Genomic DNA, 16,160 nt, shown 5'->3' with positions numbered 1-16,160 from the left:
ACAGGTTTAATATAATATCAATGGAATATTTCATAGATCTAGAACAAATATTCTAAAAATTTATATGGAACCAAAAAGGCCCTGAATAACTTCAGCAGTCTTTAAGAAAACTGTTATTCTATTACAGTTTTCCCATTTGCCTTCCTTTGCCCTCCTTTGCCCAGCCCACTCCCTAACCTCAGCAATCTTGAAAAAGAAGAAGAAAGTTAGAAGGATCACAATATCTGATATCAAATGATACTACAAGGCCACTGTAATCAAAACAGCCTGGTACGGGCATAAAGACAGGCATATTGATCAATGGAACAGAACAGAGAGTCCAGAAATAAACCCCCACCTTTGTGGTGAATCAATATTTGACAAGGGAGGCAAGAGCATAAAATGGAGTAAAGACAGTCACTTCAATAAATGGTGTTGGGAGAACTGGACTGGTACATGCCCCCCCACTCTGCCCCCCAACAGAAAATGAAACTAGACCACCAACTTACACCATATACCAGAATAAATTTAAAATGGACAAAAGATTTAAATGTAAGTCATGATGACATAAAATCCTAGAGGAAAACATAGGCAGTAAAATTTCAGATATCCCATGTTGCAATATTTTTGTCAATATATCTTCTAGAGCAAGAGAAACAAAGGGAAAAATAAACAAATGGGACTACATCAAACTAAAAAGCTTTTTCACAGCAAAGGAAATCATCAACAAAATAAAAAGACAACCCACAGAATGGGAGAACATATTTGCTGATCCATTTGATCAGGGGTATAACCTAAAATTTATAAAGTACTTAAAAAAGCCAATAGAAAAAAAAAAAAACTCAATTAAAAAATGAGCAAAGGTCCTGAATAGACACTTCTCCAAAGAGGATGTACAAATCACCAATACACATATGAAAAGATGCCCAATGTCACTAATCATCAAAGAAATGTAAATTAAAACCACAATGAGATACCACCTCACACTTGTCAGAATGGCCATCACCAATGACTCAACAAACAAGTACTGGTGAGGATGTGGAGAAAGGGGAACCCTAGCACACTGTTGGTGGGAATGCAGACTGGTGCAGCCACTGTGGAAAGCAGTGGGGAGATACCTCAAAATATTAAACATGGATTGCTTTTTGACCCAGTGATCCCACTTCTAGGAATATATCTGAAGGAACACAATACACTAATATGAAAGAACATAAGCACCCCTATGTTCATTGCAGTGTTATTTACAATCGCCAAGATATGGGAGCAGCCCAAGTGTGCATCAATATATGAATGGATCAAACAACCTTGGGACATTTACCCAATGGATGCTACTTGGTTGCAAAAAAGAAGAAAGTTTTACCCTTTGCAACAGTATGGATGTGAAATAAGTCAGTCAGAAAAAGACAAATACCATATGATTTCACTCATATGTGGAATCTAATGAACAAACTGATCTAACAAGCAAAACAGAAACAGGTTCATAGATGGGGAGCAGATAAAAGCTAGTGATGGGGGAGTTTAGAGAGTGGAAGGACTGAGCAAAAAGGAAAAAGGACTCACGGACATGGACAACAGTGTGGTGATTGCTGAGGGGAGGGGGATATGAGGAGACTAAATAGTAATGGGAAAAAATACAATAAAGATTAAAATTTAAAAAATGTGATAGATCTTTAGTTTACCTATAGATTCAAAGTCTGTCTTCCTCTGGTAAAATTAAATAAACGATAGAACATTTTTTCCTCAGCATTTTAATATTGAGTATTTAGACCACGATGTATCTATTTTAGTTTGTGAACTTTCTGGTGATCTCTAGGAACAATAATGAATATAATTTATTACTGGTTTTCATTATACATGCTTTCTACATGGTAGGAATTCAATAAGTAATTTGTTAAATAGGATTAAGTTTTACTTTTTCTTAAGTGCTTTCCAGCTGAGATAAATCACCAATGACTGATAAACAAGAATTCTTAATCTTATGGTACCTAACATTCTTTCCTTCTTCCTCCTGATGCAGGAGATAGACTTCTTATTTAAGTGCCAAAAGAGCTGCAAAATGCAGAACATCAGTCACAATGAGTAATACCAATTTCACCTTCACACAAGTGTGTTTGGCCAGTAACAGGTGATTAAAACTATCATGGTATTTATTACCTTGCTGACTGGAGGCCTCTCCACATTCTCCCGGTTTCTAAGGCAACTGATTAAGAAATTTAAGAACTGAGGCCTCGTTTAGGCTGATGCCCTTGGAAAGGTAGAATTTCTTTTCCAGCAGGCTGAGCTGGGAGACAAGGCTTATTTGTTTTAGTGTTTTCCATTTCTCTGGATTTCACAACACAAGGTGCTCAGATACCTTTTGGTAGAACCTACTGGAAAATGTTACCAATATAAATATGTAGAGCTCAGTTTGCCACTCCAAAAAAAAAACTTGGTGGGATTACTGGTAAATAGGAGGCAACTCAATGAAAACTCTGTTTTCCTTTTAGCCTCATTTTAAAAATTTACTTCTTTGCAGCACAAGCTGTAAATGGTGATACTGATGATGCTGGGCCAACCGCTCAGTGAAAGACTTTCCCTTACAAAACCCATCGCATTGGATGGACCCAATACAGACAGGCTTTTCACGAAGTTATGTTGTTCCGCTTTGATACCCATGGTGATAAACTGCCATTGAGATAAATTCAGTGGCTTTGGATTTATCTCAGTGGCAGTGGAATGAGCTCTTTTGGGTTACAAAATGGCCTCCAGGGAGAGTTAGGGCTTGCTTCCAATGGAGGTTAAGAGGAATTTTTATTTTTTTTTAAATTAGGAGGCAGCAACTAGTCTGAGATTCAAACAGCAAATTGTTCATTTACTTCTACAGTACTCAGAGCCTTGCTTTTTCTTTGTAAATTAATTACCCAAATTTCTGAAACAAAGTGATTTTTTATTAACCCACTTAAGTATAACATGAACATTTCATTACTATCTAAAAGCTAATACCTTTGTTCTCTTCTCTTGCAAAGGAAATATAAATCTTAGCTATCAAATGTGAGAGGCAATGCTTGCTGTTCTTTGATGCAAAAATAACATTGATCACATTTTTACACATTTTTCAGGGAATGTTATCATGACTCTCCATGTCTTGAGTTACTTCAAAATTGAAATAAATTCACACATCTTTTGGAATGACTACAGAATGCAAGGTTCACAGTAGAATATAAACTCAGATCTGTTTGTTTGGCTCACCATTACAGTGTCTGGCATATAGAAAGCTTCTGATGAATGAATGAATGAACGAATGAATGAACCGAGGTATTGCACTGGGCAATGGGCCATGGTGAGGATAATGCAGTATGCTGGCTGGGAGTGGTGGAGACTTAGAACTAGGATCACCTGCCAAAGTAGAAATTAGAGGGACAAATTCAGCTGAAAGGCTTGGGAGCAATTTTATGTTAGCAGGAAGAATACACTATTTAGTTGTGTGGATTGATTTGAAAAGTAGTAATGTTAGTAAGCTACTACATATGGCTCTGTAGCTTCAGCGTCATCGCAAGATGTCGATTCAACACGGGAGGAGACAGATACTATGTCACTCCCGAGTCGGACTGCACAGCCATTCTCGGCGGTGCAGATAGACTCTTAAGAAGCTACACCATCGTCTCTTGAGACGGACGGCTGCCGACGACGACGACATATGATTAGATGTGAAAAATGAACACCTAAAGATTTAATGACATTCTGGATATCACATAACTAGTAAGTGGTATAAAATTCAAAATCCTGGGTACTTATTTCCTAAATTTATGTGAATAATAAGCATTGGATGTGGGTATGTATTTAATAAGAAGAAGCAGGGAAGCCAATTATCAGGCATCCTCAGAATATGTGTGTCAGAGAACAGGGATTTCAGGCAGGCCCGTAATCCCTCAAGACCAGGGGAATCAGGTAGCAGGAACCCAGTCACAGGGCTGGAAATTTTGGTTGTCAGGAGGATCTGGTAAAAGAAAGTTAAGGCCCTAGTCTCAGAGGAATTAGGTTACTGGATAGGCTACAAGCACAGGATATATGATTTTCTGTTGCAGAGTAACAAGTTACCATAAACTTAGCTAGAAAGAAAACCCAACATACTAGCTCACAGTTCTGTAGTTCAGATGTCTAGGTGGGCTTCACTGGGATCTCTGCTAAGAACCTCACAAGGCCTAAATGAAGGTGTTGATCAGGTTGGCTCTCATCTGGAAGCTCTGGGGAAGAATCTGCTTCCAGGCTCATTCAAGATGTTGGCAGGATTCAGTTCCTTGTGATAGTAGGGCTTAGGTCCCTGTTTCCTTGCTGGCTGTTGTCTGGGAATTACTCTTAGCTCCTAGAGGCTGCTCTCAGGCCCTGGCCTGTGGTCCCTCGGCTTAGCGATGGAGAACTTCCCTTGCATCAAATATCTCTCATCTTTGAATCTCTGGCTGCTTCTTCTGCAACTAGTTTTGTATAGAACTCTCTGCAACAAAAGGGCTCATCTGATTAGAATCAAGGTAACTGATTAATAAACCTTAATTGCATTGCAAAAGACCCCTCCTTTTCCCCCCAAACAAAGTGATATAATTGTGGGCATGATATCTCATCATATTTACAGTCCTGGGTAATAAAGAGGAAAATCTTGGTGGGGGTAGGGCATCTTAGAATTCAGCCTAGCATGCCAGGGAACCGCTAGGATCAGAGTAAAGGCAACAGTGGGGATGCTGAAATCCAGTGTGTTGAGTTCTAACTTTCTCCTACCTTAGTGCAATTAGGTTAAACTGTGCAGATAAGACGGCTGCATTCAGATTACCAATCCTGACCCACTATGAGCTTTTTTTCAGTGGTCTCACTGCAAGGTGGTTTAGGGGAGTGAGAGGGAAGCACTTACACCTGTGGTGTTCATTTGATTCTGATAGTAGAAGAGGTGTATAACTACTTTTTGACATTGAGAATTTTGCTGATGGAAGGGAGGTGTGTGGTAATGTGTCATCTCTGCCCTTCTCTGAAACATGTACCTGTTCATGGAAAAATATACATTCTTTTTGCCCAAAGCTCTGTTCATCTGTTCCCAGTTGTCATTTTAGTGTTAGGAAATTTGCAGGGACTCTTGTCTGCAGAGTGACTTTGTAACAGCCGTCCCTAACAAACTGCTCCACACCTAGACATTCTGACATTGAGGAATGATAATTTATGAGGCCTTTGCTATTTTTATTTCTTTATGTGGCATAAAAGAAAACTACAGTTTTTCAGAATAAATTTTCTCCATTTAGGCGGAGAACTTCAGCCAAAGGCAACAACTAAGAATAAAATCTTTTCATGTCTGTGTTCCTGGGCTTCCTCACTTAACCAGAAGAGTCTACAGGGACAGTGAATATTTTAGAATCACTGAATCACCCAGCTAGTACAGAAACTGCGCTGTAATGTGCCTAGCTCACCTATTTGCAATATATGACTTAAAAAGCAGGTTGAGTGAGACAATTTAATATTCTTGACAGTATCAAATGTCAGCACCAACCACTGGGCAGAATTCAGATTTCCTTCCTCTCACCTTCCAAACTTGCTTCTTTGTTGTTTGAATTTCATTCATAATCAGATGGAATATATTTGGCTAGTCAGTTCCTCAGCATAACTGCTAGACTCTTTAAACAAGCAGCCCATCCCCAATTAACCTGCAGGGAATGTCAGCAGAAAGGCCTGGTTCTCTGGGCAAACAGCAAGCTAATGGATCTTTCTTCACACACTTCATTTGCATATCTGACAGTGAGAACATACATTGCTTTTTCTTGGCCATGTTATTTAATTTTCACTAACAGAAATAATAAATGTTTCTCTCTCTTCTTAAAAATTTTTTTTGTAGAACTATGTTGATAAGAAACCAGCTAGAATGCCCACATTGTGGTAATGCTTTTGGCTCACAAACCCACCATTTTAATATTTCATCTTTGCAACAGCAGTGGAAGACACTATCTCAGAAGGGTGTCCTGGCACAATTTCCTCTTCGAGGCCCTGGTCTTCCCAAGCAAATGCCACTCTGTGATGCTCTTAGACTTACCAAACTGTCACATAATGTATATGTGCTTACAGGTCTTAAGTATGAAGCCAACTGATCAGAACTGAATGGTAATCAGCACTTTGGCTTTTAGGTAGTAATACTGAGTTTGAAATGAGTGGGTGTTATAGCACTTAACTCTGTTTTATTTTGTTTTGCTTTTAATAGATTGAGGATCTTTTCCTTCCCTGCCAGCTCATCTTTGAAATTCGCGGCCACCCTCACTGTGATGCCACTCCAGATATGGAATGATGCTCAGGGAAGAATCATGGCTATTACTCTGGGCATCAGAAGGACATGCCCCCAAGCTGCGCCACAGCTGTTGTGCCTGCCAAGACACACGATGGAAGTCCTTCCTCCTCTGATAGGGCAAAATGAAACTTGGTTTTGCTAAGGATCTAGAGGGCCTCACTTACTGTTTAGTTTCCTCAGGCTGCCATGCTGACGTGAACCAAACTAGGTGGCTCAAAACAGCAGAAATTTGTCTCACAGTTCTAGAGGCTAAAAGTCTGCAGTTGAGAGATCAGCAGGGCCACATTTCCTCTGAGAGTTGGGGTAGAATCCAGTCCTTGACTCTTCCTAGCTTCTGGTGGTGGCTGTCAACCCTTGGCGTTCCCAGGTTTGCAGCTGCAGTGTGCCAATCTCTGCCTCTGTCAGTGCATGGTGTTCTTCTGTGTTAGTGTCTTTACATGATCTTCTCTTCTCTGTGTGTCTGTGTCCAAACTGCTTTCTTTTTAAGAGGATATGTTTATTGAGAGAGAGAGAGAGAGAGAGAGAGAGAGAGAGAGAGAGAGAGAGAGAGAGAGAGAGACATCTATGCATCAGAGAAATATTGATTGGTTGTCTCTGGTATGCACCCTGAAAGGGGATCAAAATACAACCTAGGCATGTGCCCTTGTAACAGAACCCCTGGGCTGCTCCGATTGAAACAGAACCCACAGGCTGTTTAGTTAGGGGCCTGATTGCCCGCCGCCAGAATTATAACTCTGAATACCAGAGTTTGATGAAAAAAAAAAAGAATTGTTTATTTGCACATAGTTCTGCTTCCCCCTCCTAGACCTGGCCAGTCTTAGGAAAGTCAGAAACACCGTTTCCCTACTTCCTAGGCACAGTTCACCTTTACCAGTAGCTGCCAATCACTCAATTCTGATTGGGGAGGTCCTTTCTGTGCTGTGGTGCCCTCCAGCTCTCAATGAAGAACCACCCTAATTCTCAGTCTCCTTGTAAACTGCCTTCTTCCTGTAAACTGCATGGATCTCCTCTCCTTCTCAAAACCACATGGTGAGAGCTTCTTTAAGCAGCCTGGAGACCCCTTCTCCAAGCCACATGGAGGGAGCCCACAAGAGCCAGGGCCAGAGAGCTGGAGCGAGAGAGCACGAGCCCCAAAGCGCCAGCTAAAACGTCCGCAGCTGCTTATATATCCCTGACTGCGTCCTCTCATGCAGTGGGTGTTGCAAGCAGTTCTCACCATTCACAGAACCCTATGCAGGTTCTGTAGGCTCCTTTCGTACCAACCCACAGTCCAAGATCCCTCCCATCTTCCTCAGCCTTGGAAGTAAAGTAGATCTTTTTGCAACAAAGTTTCCAGCCACTAGCCCCAGGCATGCAAGGGCATCCTGAAAGCTGCTTCCTTTTCCTTATCTCCCAGCCGTAAACTCTGGGGTTTGTTTTTGGACTCCCCTGTTTCTGTAACACCCTGACTCAGAATTGAATCAAACCTATGACTTTTTGATGTACCGAATGACACCCCAGCCAACTGAGCAACATAGCCAGGGCCAATTTCTTTCCTATATGGATACCAGTCACGTTGGGTTATGGCCTACCCTAATGATGGCTTCTTAACTTGATTAAATAAAAGAACTTATTTACAAATAAGGTCACATTCACAGGTACTGGGAGACAGGACTGCAACGTATTTTTGGGGGGCCCACAATTCAACCCATAATATTCACCCTTTCCCCACTTTGGTGTACAATAAATTAAGTCAGAAATAGTGAGCTAATGTAACTTAAATCCCCTCTTTGAATAGAGAGCCTCTGCTTTCTTCCCCACAAGATCTCTGGGAAACAGGAACAGAGCAAACATACTTGTTTTTTGTTTTTGTTTTGTTTATTCCAGGGAGAGAGTAAAGGAGAGGGAGGAAGGGAGGGAGGGAGGGAGAGAGAGAGAGAGAGAGAGAGAGAGAGAGAGAGAGAGAGAGAGAGAGAGAAAGTGAGAGACAGAGAGAGAGAGAGAGAAGAGAGGGAACATTGATTGGTTGCCTCCCATACATGCCCCTAAGCATGTGCCCTGACTGGGAATCGAACCTGAGAACTTCTGGTTTATGGACTGATGCTCCAACCAACTGAGCCACACTGACAATGGCCAAACTTACTCGAATTTTTTAGAAGTCACATTTTCTATGAACCAGTGTTTCTATGTAATGGCTAACTTATTAAAAAGAAAAGATATTTCTTAAATTCTACTTTTCTAGTGAGAGAATTAGTTTTTAGGGGATTCATGTGAGTGCCCCCATTTTACTGATGAGAAAATCAAGGCACAGGCAACTTTAAACATATTGAGCACAACTATGTTTCAGGTATGGTGTTTCTATTTAGTCTATTTAAGGTGTTACCTAATAGTCATGTGGCTTCCCCTAGTTCATATGTCTAGAAGAGATAAGAAAGCTGGTGTTTGATTTATCTGATGGTTTGGGCCTATGCATTGTTAATTCTGAATGTAATAGGATCATATTTGTGAGGCTATACCTCTGTTATATCTTTTTCCTCTGAATTTACTTCTCCAACCTGTACTAGAGTTCTTTGTGGTAAAATAAATACTCATTATTTGACATCAGTCATTATTTATTTGTCATCTACTTTTATCTTCAGAATCACCTAGGGGCTTGACTGAGCAGATTCCCAGCTCCTGCCTATTGGAAAATCCAGGTATGTGATGTGGAGCCCAAGTTTCCAATTTTTAGAAATCTTCTTAGGTTTTTTTTTTTCTTTTCATGTGTGTAAAGAGTTTTTAATTATATTTAACATAGGCACAATTATTTAAAGTTAATACATTTTTATTTAAGGAATTCACATGTTCTGGGTCCTTAGTTCCTACTGAGTTTGAGCCTTAATCCCTTTTTCACTCAATCCAGCTGCCACAACAGTCAGTTCTCTATAACAGGACGAGAGATGATCATGTAATCACAAACTATTTGGTCACTAGCAACCTAGAAGGATTAGCTAGACAAAGGACATCTGGCAGACGACAGAAATCTAAGACAGCTATTACAAAAATCTCACCAATTACCAATGGCTATTACAAAGTCACATACTGCTTGTGTTACATTTATGTTGGACAGTGCTGACCTAGGGTTAATAAAATGTTCCCAATAGACTAAAAGCTAGCAACGTAGCAGAAAGAAAACCTAGTAGGAAAATGTTTTGTGGTCATATCCATGGCAAATGAGAAACTGCATTGGAAAAGCCTCAGTAATGACCATGCTTCTCAGGTGTTTTTGATGGCGACAGGATTAAGGAACTCCTGGACTAGTTGACTGCAACATAGCTTTTCTTTGTATCCTGTCTTGGTCCCTTGGCTAAGGTATGAAGTACTCTAATTTCCACTGACAACTGGGAGATGGCGGGTTCCTTCTGGTTCCACAGTCCTGTGAAAATTCTGATTTAAGCATATCGTAGGCACAACCTAACACAGAACCTTAGTTCCTTTCTAACTTCTCCAAATTTCACCATTTTCTTCTTTTTTTCATATGATTTCTTCTTTAGTTTTGAAGTTTCCTGGGACTCATCTTGTTCTACAGCCTTTAAAAATCAGTACACACAAGTTCATATTGACACACTCTGGACAGAGGCCTCCTGCCCTCATTGAGACTTTCTGAAAGAGCAGGAGAGGGACCATGCCAGCTTTCCCATTGAGAACCAGAAACCAGACACTATCATCTATGCAGGAAAATGAGCATTTACAATGCTTCTTTGAAAGAGTTTAGTCATGACATGATTGTTTCAATAATCAAGGTGACTTTTTCTTTTTCTTTCTTGTTGTAAAAGGTATTTGGACTTTTTAGGAAAAAAAAGAAAAAATAGTTATTTTGGGCGTATTTATTCCAACTGGATACATCTGGATGTTTGGATGTTTTAAATGCATAGCCCCTACCTGTTACCTTGCTTATAGTGAGTGCTTAATAAAGATTTGTGAATATAACAGCCGCTATCTAAACAGTTCATTGATAGAAATCAAACTTGTTTTCATCAGCTCAGTTCATTGAAAGTCAAACACAGGACTTTGGCTTACAGGCAATCAGCACTTTTTCAAATATTATATTAGGTCAGAAAGTTTAATGAGATCTTTATGGGCGTGAAAATGCCTTCTATTGATAAGCCTCACTGCACCTACCACACACTTCCCTTACCTCCACTACACTTTGTCTTAGGGGTGGGGGGGAGAAGCACGAGTAGGCAGTGATTAATGTTGGTGATACTCAGTCAACATCATATTAATGAGTGGCCAACTCATAAGTAATCATTAAACATCCATTCTGTTCTCAGGCCTATTCAGGGTAAAAGTTAAAGATGTAAAAGAATCTGACCCTTCATTGACAGAATTTACAATCTAGCCAGATAGCTTCATAATTAAGGAGTTTGTGAGTTTTGTGCTTTTTCCTCCTCCCTTCCTGTTTACTCGATCACTCCAAAATGCTTCTCTCACTAGTTTCCCTTCCCTCTAACCCTTGATTCATCACTTCAGGCGTGTCAGCAGTGTGACCAGTTTTTACTAAGCAGAAAGATTGTGTAGGGAAATAGGGAAGCTTTTGTAGATTAAGAGGACTGTGTTCTAATCCCATTTCTGTCACTTGTTGAATCTGTGACCTTGGGGAAAATGTCAAACTTAATGAGCCTCAGTTTCCTTATCCTTAACAATACCCACCTTATTTATTACAAGGATTAGAAATAAGCTATACAATGTACATAAAGTATTATGTGTGTGGTAGATGCTAATCATATTAACTAGAGGTACAACTACTGCAGATGTTAAATGGTTGCTAGAGGAGCAAGTAGTAGAAAATGACTCAAATGCCAGGAAATACTTTTGACATGTCATTTAGGGCAATAGAACATTTGTGTTTGGTCACAACATTTAGGCTGATCCTATCCATACCATAATTTTTATTAATATTATTACTTACAGTCAGTGCTGCCTATATCTCCCATTCCTCATAACAAAAGGAGAATTAAGAAATAGCAAGAACCTGCCAGCACCATTTATTGAAGAGGCTATTTTTGCTCCATTTTATGCTCTTTGTCCTTTGTCAAATATTAGTTGACCATACAGACCTGGGTTTATTTCTGGACTCTATATTCTTCCCATTGATCTATGTGTCTGTTCTGATGCCAGTACCAGACTGTTTTGATTACCATGGCCTTGTAGTACAGTTTACTATAAGCATTGTAATGCCTCTTACTTCATTCTTTTATTTCTCAAAATTGCTGAGGCTATTTGGGGTCCTTTGTGGTTTCATATAAATTTTTGAAAATTTTGTTCTATATCTGTGAAATATGTATTTTAATAGGAATTGAGTTGAATCTATAGAATGCTTTGGGTATTATGGACATTTTAATGATGTTAATTCTTCCAATCCATAAACACAGCATATGCTTTCATTTATTTGTGTCTTTCTTAATTTCTTTCTTTAGTGTTCTGTTGTTTTCTGAGTATAGGTCTTTTACTTCTTTGGTTAAGTTTATTCCTAGGTACTTATTTTTCTTGTCACTATAGTAAATGGGATTCCCCCCCAGTTTCTGTTTCTGGTATTTCATTGTTGGTGTACAAAAATGCCTTCGATTTCTGAATAATGAGTGGATCAAAAAACTGTGGTACATTTACACAATGGAATACTACACAGCAGAAAGAAAGAAGGAATTCCTACCTTCCGTGAAAGCATGGATGGAACTGGAGATTATTATGCTTAGTGAAATAAGCCAGGCGGCGAAAGACAAATACCATATGATCTCACCTATAAGTGGAACATAATGAACAAAACAAACAAACAAAACAGAACCAGAGACATGGAAACAAGGAACAGACTGACAGCTACCAGAAGGGAGGTGGAGGGGATAACAGGGGAAAGAAGGGGAAGGGTCTAGTCAAGGAACAAGTATAAATGACCCATGGACACGAGAACAGGGCGGGGACTGACTGTGGAAGTGGGGTTGCGCAGGGCAGGCGAGAGCTATGGGGGGGGGGGATTGGGACAACTGTAATTGAATAACAATTAAAAAGAAATAAAATGAATCTGCTCAGAGAACACACCTATCAGTTCTCTCTAATGAGTCCAGAAAGTAAGTTAGACTTCCTTTATTCATTCAAATAACATTAACTGAGTCCAATTCCAGGACTGAAGATGAAGGACAGCAGGGGCATAAAGGAACTACAGAGCATTTAGTATGAGTAGGGGGTAGAAAGTGATAAAAATAAGGCTTGAGAATTAGTGAGGAGTCAGAAGCAAAATATATCAAAGGGTTTTAGTAGGGGATATTTGTCTTTACTCAAATAATGATTATTCTGGCTGCAGGTAGAAAATAGATCAGAAGAAGCAAGAGTGAGGATGGGGGGAGCAGTGGGGAAGTTGTTGCTGGAATCTAGCTGGAATCTAAGGGAGATGAAGAGAATTAGAAGAGTCTGAGAGCTATCTTGGAGGGTCAAGTTCACACTCCCCAGAATTTGATGAGACAACATTTTTTTGATTTAAAGTTTTGTCAGATATTTCTAAAACTAAATATGATGTATATGAAATACATTACATAATATCCTCAGGGAGGTCTGGAAAGTAATCAAGACATCAATATTCCCACAGTAAAACATACAAATATTCATGATAAATGAGGTGCACTAAGGCTGTTAATAACCTTCAATCACTTCAGAGCAGATTTTGCCACCAAGTAAGTTAGGGAAAATCTTTGAGTTTTTGAGTCTTGTTTTGAAAGTGTGGGTAAGTAGTTCATAATTAATTGTATAAAGTGGGTGGAATAAACAAAAGGGTGAAGAAAGGTTGTTTTTCAAGTTTGTTTTGGCAATAAGGATGAGCTCAGTTTAGGGTATGAATTAGCAGTTTTCAGGGACATTTAAGTAGGAAGCAATAAGCAACATTTCAAAAAGAAAAGGAATGGTCACCAGTTTTAAAAGCTGGAGAGAGAACACAAAAGGTGAGTACTTATCGGTCTCTCATATTTAGCAACTGAAGGGCTATTGGTGACTTTTGAAAGAACAATGTCAGTGATGTGGCAGAGTAAACCCAAATGTACTAGACTGGGTAGTATGAGGAAGGCAAGCAAATAGTATAAACAAATGCAGATACATCATTAAGTGTAGTGCATATTTTTCTTGCTGGTTAAAATGAGATCCATGTTGCATGTCAATGGGCATTAGGCTCGATAACTAGTTATAACAATAATAAAAATTTAAATAAGCCATAATATTCCTTGCCTTTAGAAATCTGCCAAAGACAAACCAAGAAAGAAAAATCATAACAGGAAGTCTCTCAAAGGAAGTTTTCTTTGTTTTGTTTTGTTTTCCCCTTTAGTTTTAAGCCAGACGTACACACCTAAATTCCTGTGGAATTTAAAAAATACGCACAGGCTCTATCCTTGACCATTTTGACTAAGTTGGTCTCAGATGGAGCCAGAGATCTGCATATTTAATAAACTGCAAAGTGATTCTGATAACAGGAGATGGATTAAAGCTAGGAATATCAATTTAGGAAATAACCGTAAACAGGTGAAAATTTAAATCATAAGAGTGAGTGAGGATGTGGAGAAGAGACTGAGGAGAGCTGAGAGGAGAACCTATATTTTTCTTCTTTTACCTAAAAGGCAAAGAGGAAGGACAATATAAAATAAAGATCATGTAAGGCTTTGGGAACTAGTAAGTGCCATGAAAATATGAGGTGGCATTTTTGTTAAGACAAAAGAACGACTTGCAAAAATATTGAGCTACAGGAGGATTGTTTTTTAAAAGTACCTTCCATTGTTTTTGTTTCTGATTACAAACATGTTACAGAAAAGTGCAACAAAGAAAACAGATTTCTATGCATCCAATGATAACCAATATTTTTGAGGGAGTGGCCTCCCTGTCTTTTGAAAAACCCTTTTAAGGCCTTTACTTACATTGGTATTAGTTTCAGGCCAAGTAGAAATAGAAATTTCTATTACAAATAGAAATTTAAGGCAGATGGATTGTTATTAAATATTACATGCAGTGAAATGACTTTGAAACCTTTTGGAGTGGAGCTATAGTGCTTCTGAAAAGTTTTAGTGGAAGCTGTAGACCATGGATTGGCAAACTAGGGCCCTTAGGCCAAATCCAGCCCACTGCTGATTTTATAAATAAAGTTATATTGGGATGGATTGCTTACGTGGTGCCTATGGCTGCTCTCCTTCTACAACTGTGGAGTTGAGTACTTCTAACAGAGACTATCTAGCCCATGAAGTCTAAAATATTTATGATATGGCCCTTTACATAAAAGATTTGCCAATGCCTGGTACAGACCAATATTTCCTAAATTATGTTCCAAGGCACATTAATGTCCTATGAAATGTTAAATAAATGTTTTTGGAAAAGGACTTTGAGTTCAAGTAAGTTTAGAAAATGCAGGATTAAACAAAGTCTACCAGGTTTCTTACACTTGGGCATCAGGTAACTTTTAATATGCTCACTGATAATCAACAAAAGCAAGGTATATTACATATATCATTCCCCACTTATTTGGTCAACAGAACTCCTCCCAACCCCCAGGAAATCTATAAACATTATATAGTTTGGGATATCTTAAATATGTCTTTCTGGAGGCTTTGCTAAGGTCATAAAGTAGCATAAATTTAAGGCCATGCTTTTTTTTTTTTTTTTTAGTTTTTATTTATTTTTAGAGAGAGGGGAAGAGAGGGAGAAAGACAGGGAGACATCAATTGGTTGCCTCAAACCAGTGACCTTTCACTTTGTGGGATGATGCCCAACCAACTGAGCCACACTGGTCAAGACTAGGCCATGGTGCTTGAATTCTGAATTGTCTGTATAGAATACCTGGTTGTTTCCAGAGGTCAGAAAGCCACCCTATTGGTCAATCATCTGAGTTATCTTTGGGTTTGGCCTTCTGTAAAGGAAATTTTAGCTTGAAGAAAAATCCCCAAGTGTTACACAGAAATAGAGACAAGAAGGTGATAGATAATGTCTCGGATATGGTAGCTGTGACAACAAAAAAAAATTCATGTTTCTTTGCCTGGGGTAGCATTTCCAGAGCCACAACTTTCATGGGATTCTTCTCGCATTAAAAAAAAGAAAGTAAAATGTATATTTTATGACTGTGTTACTATAAAGGCAAATATAATCCAGGCTGGATATATTCATTTTTCTTTTGATTTAAAAAGATATTGAAATTAAAACATTTCATGGTCCCTAAAAATACCGTGGGCCCTTGACACTGCCCATTGTGTCTACTGGGCAAGTCAGTCCTGAGATCTGCCAAGTTATAATAGCATTTCTGCCAGATTTCTTGAATTCAGTACTTTGCACCTTCCTCTTCTTTAGCCACTTGAATCTCTTGTATATAGCTTTGATTCAATAATACCCGTTGATTGAATGAATGCTGATTAATTTCAGGGTTATCAAATACACTGTTAGAGGATAAAAGAAACAGCTTCACTAAAAGGCCTTTAGATTTCCTCCAAAGGTCTAATCAAACTAATTCAAATTACTAACATATACCTAAGTATCACCATGAGATGGAGAGAACTCTTAAAGTTAGGTCTCTTGCCACTCAATAGCAGTGTAGTTATTAATTTTATAACCTTTGACCTCAGTTTCTTAATTAGCAAGAATAAATATTAAAACACACAGGAGACTTCTGGCCAAGATGGAGGCCTAGACTGACATGATCCATCTCCCTCCACAGCTAAGAAGGAATATAACTACCGCAAAACTAGAAATAACCAGAAGTTCCAGAAAATAAATGGAAGTCCAACATATAAATTTGTAAAGAAGTGGTGCTCATCTGGATGGGTGGGAGGGATGAAGCAGGAGTGGAGAGGTCAAGCTGTGCTGGTGGTGGCAGCAGCGGAGACAGTGGTGGGACAGTGGTAAGCACAGAGGCCCA

The 16,160-nt window shown here is 39.0% G+C and overlaps 1 non-coding gene across 1 annotated transcript; it reads right to left on the bottom strand.

Moving 5' to 3' along the window:
• Positions 1–9,378: 9,378 nt before the first annotated feature.
• Positions 9,379–9,499, bottom strand: LOC150012626 (small nucleolar RNA SNORA32). Its single transcript, XR_016510989.1, has one exon. It is a non-coding gene; the product is annotated as a small nucleolar RNA SNORA32 (small nucleolar RNA).
• Positions 9,500–16,160: the final 6,661 nt, after the last annotated feature.

Source organism: Furipterus horrens, unplaced genomic scaffold, assembly GCF_987537825.1.
Source record: "Furipterus horrens unplaced genomic scaffold, mFurHor1.1.pri manual_scaffold_4, whole genome shotgun sequence".
Classification (NCBI taxonomy): domain Eukaryota; kingdom Metazoa; phylum Chordata; class Mammalia; order Chiroptera; family Furipteridae; genus Furipterus; species Furipterus horrens.
The sequence above is the reverse complement of the archived record's forward strand: the minus strand, read 5'-3'. Positions and strand labels throughout refer to the sequence as shown.